This window comes from Medicago sativa, chromosome 7 (genome assembly GCF_051527215.1).
Source record: "Medicago sativa cultivar Bolivia chromosome 7, Bolivia_mono, whole genome shotgun sequence".
In the NCBI taxonomy this organism is placed as follows: Eukaryota; Viridiplantae; Streptophyta; class Magnoliopsida; order Fabales; family Fabaceae; genus Medicago; species Medicago sativa.
The window spans coordinates 65,034,319-65,040,649 of record NC_140755.1 but is presented as its reverse complement, the minus strand read 5'-3'; the positions used below and the strand labels follow the sequence as shown (position 1 = coordinate 65,040,649).

Genomic DNA, 6,331 nt, shown 5'->3' with positions numbered 1-6,331 from the left:
TATATTTGACTTCTTTTTTTTTTTTGTTTACAAACACTATTATTAAATCATAATGTGTTTAAATCAGATAGAATTTGTTCAAATCATAATTTAAAAATTAAATATTAAAATATTTTTAGAACTTTCTCTTCACATGTAACCCTAAACAACATTATCTTCTCGTTCAGTGTCTTTTTTTCACCACTATACCAACACTAATTTACTTCTTTTTTCAACGAACACAATTTTTAGAAACCCTATTTTTCAACTTATGAACCATACAATATTTTATTTGCCAAAATAATTTTTTAATATTCTTTCAAGATATAACAAAGAGATATTTTTATGCCATTAATTATTTAGATTACTTCATTCAAATGTATACAATTTATTACTTTTTTAATTATCCACTTATTAGAATAATTTTATCTCAAAAAAAAAAAAAGAATATTTCTCAAATCCTACTAAATTTTTATATTTTTGCTATTGTGTCGTTCTATAATTTTTTGGGTACATATCATTATATAAAAAATAAAATAAAATTGTGTTAACCCTTTGTTTTTCTAAAAGAAGAGAACCTAATAATCTAGAGGTAATAAAGTTTATACAATAATTGTTTTATTCAGAAATCGAAACTGAGTACTTTGGAACGTTTCATCCTTTGTTGGATCCAATCATTTGGTTACACAAATTTTTATTTATAGAATACATTCACCCATTAATTTGACTCTTCTTATTTTCACCTCTCAAATGCTATATTAATCTTTAAAGAGTATCATTTTTGTATCTCTGTATTCGGGTACATCTTATGTTTGGATTTGAGTTCTTTTAAAATATCTTTGCTGATTAAAAAAGAACATGTGATTCTTCTTGTAGAAGTTGCAATGTATATAGAGAAAGAAATCCACATGAAAAAATTATGTTAGATTAATATAAGTTGTCATCACTATTATTCGGGTAAATCTTGTGTGTTGGAAAATGACTCAAAAATGATGCATCCTGGAACTGTCAAAATCGGCGCCCGAACACTGTGCAATCGGGGCCCGATTTTGAGCTAATTCTGAAGGCCTGTGATACTGTAAAAATCGGCACCCGAATGGTATAAATCGGGGCCCGATTTGTTGCGCTGCAGAAGTTAAAAAAACGGTTTTTTCATGGGCCGGTTCTGTTCCGTTTGGTTTTTTGAGGGATGCTTTCCACTATAAATATAAACCTTGTATCAGATGATTATGTGGTGTAGAAAAACAAGGTTTAGAAGCCAACAAACAAACTAGGGTTTATAGAGAAATTCTCTTGGCAACAACACTAGGGTTGGGATTGTTTTTGATTCACCTTGAACAAAGCACTATTAGGATTGAGTCTCTTGGTCACGGGAAGAGGCTGGGACTGAGGGTAGAGTTAGGTTTGAAGACTAATTCTTGTAACCTTCAAAATCTCTTTGTAAAGAAACTCATATCATTATAGTGGAACGGAGAGCTGCTCTCTCCCCTAGAGTAGGTCATCATTAGACCGAACTGGGTAAACAGATTCTTGTGTTCTTCTTCTTCTTCTTCCTTTATCTCTTGCTGTTTATTTTTGTTTGAATTATTTTTTGCCATCCGCTTCAATTGATTGCTTGGCATTAATTTGCTCCACGCATCAGTTTTATTATTGGTGTGGTTTTCACAACGAATCCACAACAATTGGCGCCCACCGTGGGGCAAAGGTCAAATCAATAACCAGGTATCATGGGTTCGAAGTGGGATATTGAAAAGTTTACCGGTAGTAACGACTTCGGGTTGTGGAAGGTAAAGATGAGGGCAATTCTAATTCAACAAAAGTGTGTTGAAGCATTGAAGGGAGAAGCACAGATGCCTGCGCATCTGACACCTGTTGAGAAGACGGAGATGAATGATAAAGCGGTCAGTGCTATCATTCTGTGTCATGGTGATAAGGTGTTGAGAGAAGTATCAAGGGAGACTACTGCTGTGTCTATGTGGAATAAACTTGATTCATTGTACATGACCAAGTCCTTGGCACATAGACAATGTTTGAAACAACAACTCTACTTTTACCGAATGGTGGAGTCAAAACCTATAATGGAGCAACTGACGGAGTTCAATAAGATTATTGATGATTTGGCGAACATAGATGTAAATCTGGAAGATGAGGATAAAGCCTTACACCTACTGTGTGCTTTACCTAGGTCCTTTGAGAATTTCAAGGATACTATGCTTTATGGCAAAGAGGGCACTATCACTTTGGAGGAAGTTCAAGCAGCTTTGAGAACCAAAGAGTTGACCAAGTTCAAAGAGTTGAAGGTTGATGATAGTGGAGAAGGCTTGAATGTCTCAAGGGGGAGAAGTGAAAACAGAGGAAAGGGGAAAGGCAAGAATTCCAGGTCAAAGTCTAGGCCAAAGGGTGGTGATAATAAAACAAAGTACAAATGTTTTCTTTGTCACAACTATGGTCACTTCAAGAAGGATTGTCCGGAGAGAAAGGGCAATGGAAGTGGTAATCCATCCGTTCAGATTGCAAGTGAAGAGGAAGGTTATGAGAGTGCTGGAGCACTAACTGTGACAAGTTGGGAACCTGAAAAGGGTTGGGTCTTGGACTCTGGGTGCTCTTATCACATCTGTCCGAGAAAGGAGTACTTTGAAACTTTGGAGCTGAAAGAAGGTGGAGTTGTTCGCCTTGGTAACAGTAAGGCTTGCAAAATTCAAGGTATGGGTACTATCCGTCTCAAAATGTTTGATGACCGTGATTTCCTTTTGAAGGATGTGAGGTATATTCCTGAACTTAAGAGAAATTTAATATCTATAAGCATGTTTGATGGTCTAGGATATTGTACTAGAATTGAACGTGGTATGATGAGAATTTCTCATGGTGCATTAGTTATAGCTAAAGGGTCTAAAATACATGGTTTATATATTTTAGATGGTTCCACTGTTATAGGTCATGCATCGGTTGCTAGTGTAGACACTCTGGACATAACTAAACTGTGGCATTTGAGGTTAGGTCATGTCAGTGAGAGGGGTTTGGTTGAGCTAGCTAAACAAGGTTTGCTAGGGAATGAAAAATTGAACAAACTAGATTTCTGTGATAATTGCACATTAGGCAAACAACACAAGGTGAAGTTTGGGGTGGGTGTGCATAAATCTAGTAGGCCTTTTGACTATGTTCATTCGGATCTTTGGGGTCCAACATCAGTTAAAACTCATGGGGGAGGTTCATATTTCATGTCTATTATTGATGATTTTTCTAGAAGGGTATGGGTATACATTCTGAAGAATAAAAGTGACGCTTTTGAAAAATTTAAAGAATGGCATACACTTATAGAAAATCAGATTGGAACTAAACTGAAAGTGTTGAGAACTGACAATGGCCTGGAGTTTGTTTCAGAGCAGTTTAATGAGTTTTGCAGGAAACGAGGTATAAAGAGGCATAGAACCGTGGCATACACACCTCAACAGAATGGTCTTGCTGAAAGAATGAACAAGACCTTGTTGGAGCGTGTGAGGTGTATGTTGTTGGGAGCTGGACTGTCCAAGAGTTTCTGGGGAGAAGCTGTTAGTACTGCAGCATATTTGATTAACAGATGTCCATCAACAGGGATAGATCTTAAGACACCTATGGAGGTTTGGAGTGGGAGACCGGCAGACTACTCTAATTTGAAAATTTTTGGAGCTTTAGCATTTGCTCATGTGAGACAGGACAAACTTGATGCTAGAGCTGTGAAGTGTATTTTCATGGGTTATCCTGAAGGTGTGAAAGGTTACAGACTGTGGAAGATGGAACCTGGAGGATCAAAATTTATTATAAGCAGGGATGTTACTTTTGATGAGACTCGTATGGGGATGAAGTGTAAATACCTGGATACAAGCTCAAAAACGGGGGTAGAGAAAATTCAGTTTGAGGTGGAGCCTACCACTGATGAAAGGGAAGGGGAGGATCAGACTCCAGTACCTGATGAGAGTGAAGGCCAAGAAACAATTGATCCTGACTATCAGCTAGCAAGAGATAGGATAAGGAGACAAATTAATCCACCTGTTAGATACGGTTATGCTGACCTCATTTGTTATGCTTTGAATGCAGCTGAAGAATTGCAAGACTCGGAACCAAAGAACTTCAGGGAAGCATTAGAAAGCAACGAAAGCAAGGATTGGTTGAAGGCAATGAATGAGGAAATGCTTTCATTGGAAAAGAACCAGACTTGGAAACTTGTTTCATTACCTAAGAATCAAAGGGTAGTGGGAAGCAAGTGGGTGTTTAAGAAGAAAGAAGGTATACCAGGGGTCGAAGCACCAAGGTATAAGGCAAGACTTGTAGCAAAGGGTTTTACTCAGGTGGAAGGGATTGATTACAATGAAATCTTTTCACCGGTGGTAAAACATTGTTCTATAAGGGTACTTATGGCGATTGTTAACATGTATGATCTTGAGTTAGAACAAATGGATGTGAAGACCGCATTTCTACATGGAGAGTTGGAAGAAACTATCTATATGCAACAACCAGAAGGTTTCGTAGAAGATGATTCAAAAGTATGTCTGTTGAAGAAATCTTTGTATGGGTTGAAGCAAAGTCCAAGGCAGTGGTATCGTCGGTTTGATGAGTTCCTAGTAAAGGCTGGTTTTGTGAGAAGCAACTATGATAGTTGTGTTTACATGATGAGGAGGAATGAGAAAGTCATTCTCTACCTTCTCCTTTATGTAGATGATATTCTTATGGCAAGTTCTGACATGCAAGAGATTCAGAAGCTCAAGGAAAGATTGAATGATGAATTTGAGATGAAGGATCTTGGTAATGCAAAGAGGATACTTGGTATGGATATCATAAGGGACCGAAACTAAGGTGAGCTGTTCTTATCTCAGCAAGGTTACTTGAGGAAAGTGGTGGAGCGGTTCAGAATGAGAGATTCTAAGGTCGTTGGCACTCCTCTTGGTCATCACACAAAGTTGTCAATAAAGCAGTGTCCTCAATCCGATGAAGAGAAAAACAAGATGGAGGGTACTCCCTATGCAAGTGGGGTTGGAAGCATCATGTATGGTATGGTTTGTAGTAGACCGGACTTATCCTATGCAATAAGTGTGATAAGTCGGTTTATGGCAAATTCGGGTCAAGTGCACTGGCAAGCTTTGAAGTGGGTTCTGAGATATTTGAATGGGACTTTGAAAGGTGGTCTGAAGTATACAAGGTCACAACCAGGAAGGGATGCTTTGGAAGGATATGTGGATGCGGACTATGCAGGTAATGTAGACACTAGAAAATCTTTGTCTGGATTTGTGTTTACATTGTTCGGTACAGCGGTAACTTGGAAGGCAAATCAACAATCTGTTGTAGCTCTTTCAACAACTCAAGCAGAGTACATAGCCCTTGTTGAAGGGGTCAAGGAAGCCATATGGTTGAAAGGTATGATTGGAGAAATGGGGATTAGTCAAGAGTGTGTGAAGATACATTGTGATAGCCAAAGTGCCATTCATTTGGCAAATCATCAGGTCTATCATGAAAGAACAAAGCACATTGACATTCGTTTGCACTTTGTTAGAGACATGATTGAGACAAAGGAGATCATGGTGGAGAAAGTGGCATCGGAAGAAAATCCAGCAGACATGTTCACCAAATCATTACCGAGATCAAGGTTCAAGCATTGCTTGGACTTGATTAACTTCATTGAAGCATAGATGAAGGTCGGAGAGAGCAGCAAGGTGATTGATGGTTAAATTGGCATCATCACCATTTTGGAGTCAAGGTGGAGAATTGTTGGAAAATGACTCAAAAATGATGCATCCTGGAACTGTCAAAATCGGCGCCCGAACACTGTGCAATCGGGGCCCGATTTTGAGCTAATTCTGAAGGCCTGTGATACTGTAAAAATCGGCGCCCGAATGGTATAAATCGGGGCCCGATTTGTTGCGCTGCAGAAGTTAAAAAAACGGTTTTTTCATGGGCCGGTTCTGTTCCGTTTGGTTTTTTGAGGGATGCTTTCCACTATAAATATAAACCTTGTATCAGATGATTATGTGGTGTAGAAAAACAAGGTTTAGAAGCCAACAAACAAACTAGGGTTTATAGAGAAATTCTCTTGGCAACAACACTAGGGTTGGGATTGTTTTTGATTCACCTTGAACAAAGCACTATTAGGATTGAGTCTCTTGGTCACGGGAAGAGGCTGAGACTGAGGGTAGAGTTAGGTTTGAAGACTAATTCTTGTAACCTTCAAAATCTCTTTGTAAAGAAACTCATATCATTATAGTGGAACGGAGAGCTGCTCTCTCCCCCAGAGTAGGTCATCATTAGACCGAACTGGGTAAACAGATTCTTGTGTTCTTCTTCTTCTTCCTTTATCTCTTGCTGTTTATTTTTGTTTGAATTA

The 6,331-nt window shown here is 38.3% G+C and overlaps 1 pseudogene; it reads left to right on the top strand.

The window, feature by feature from the left end:
• The first annotated feature begins 4,865 nt into the window (after positions 1 to 4,865).
• LOC146907711 (secreted RxLR effector protein 161 pseudogene) lies at positions 4,866 to 5,623 on the top strand (annotated as a pseudogene).
• The last annotated feature ends 708 nt before the right edge of the window (positions 5,624 to 6,331 follow it).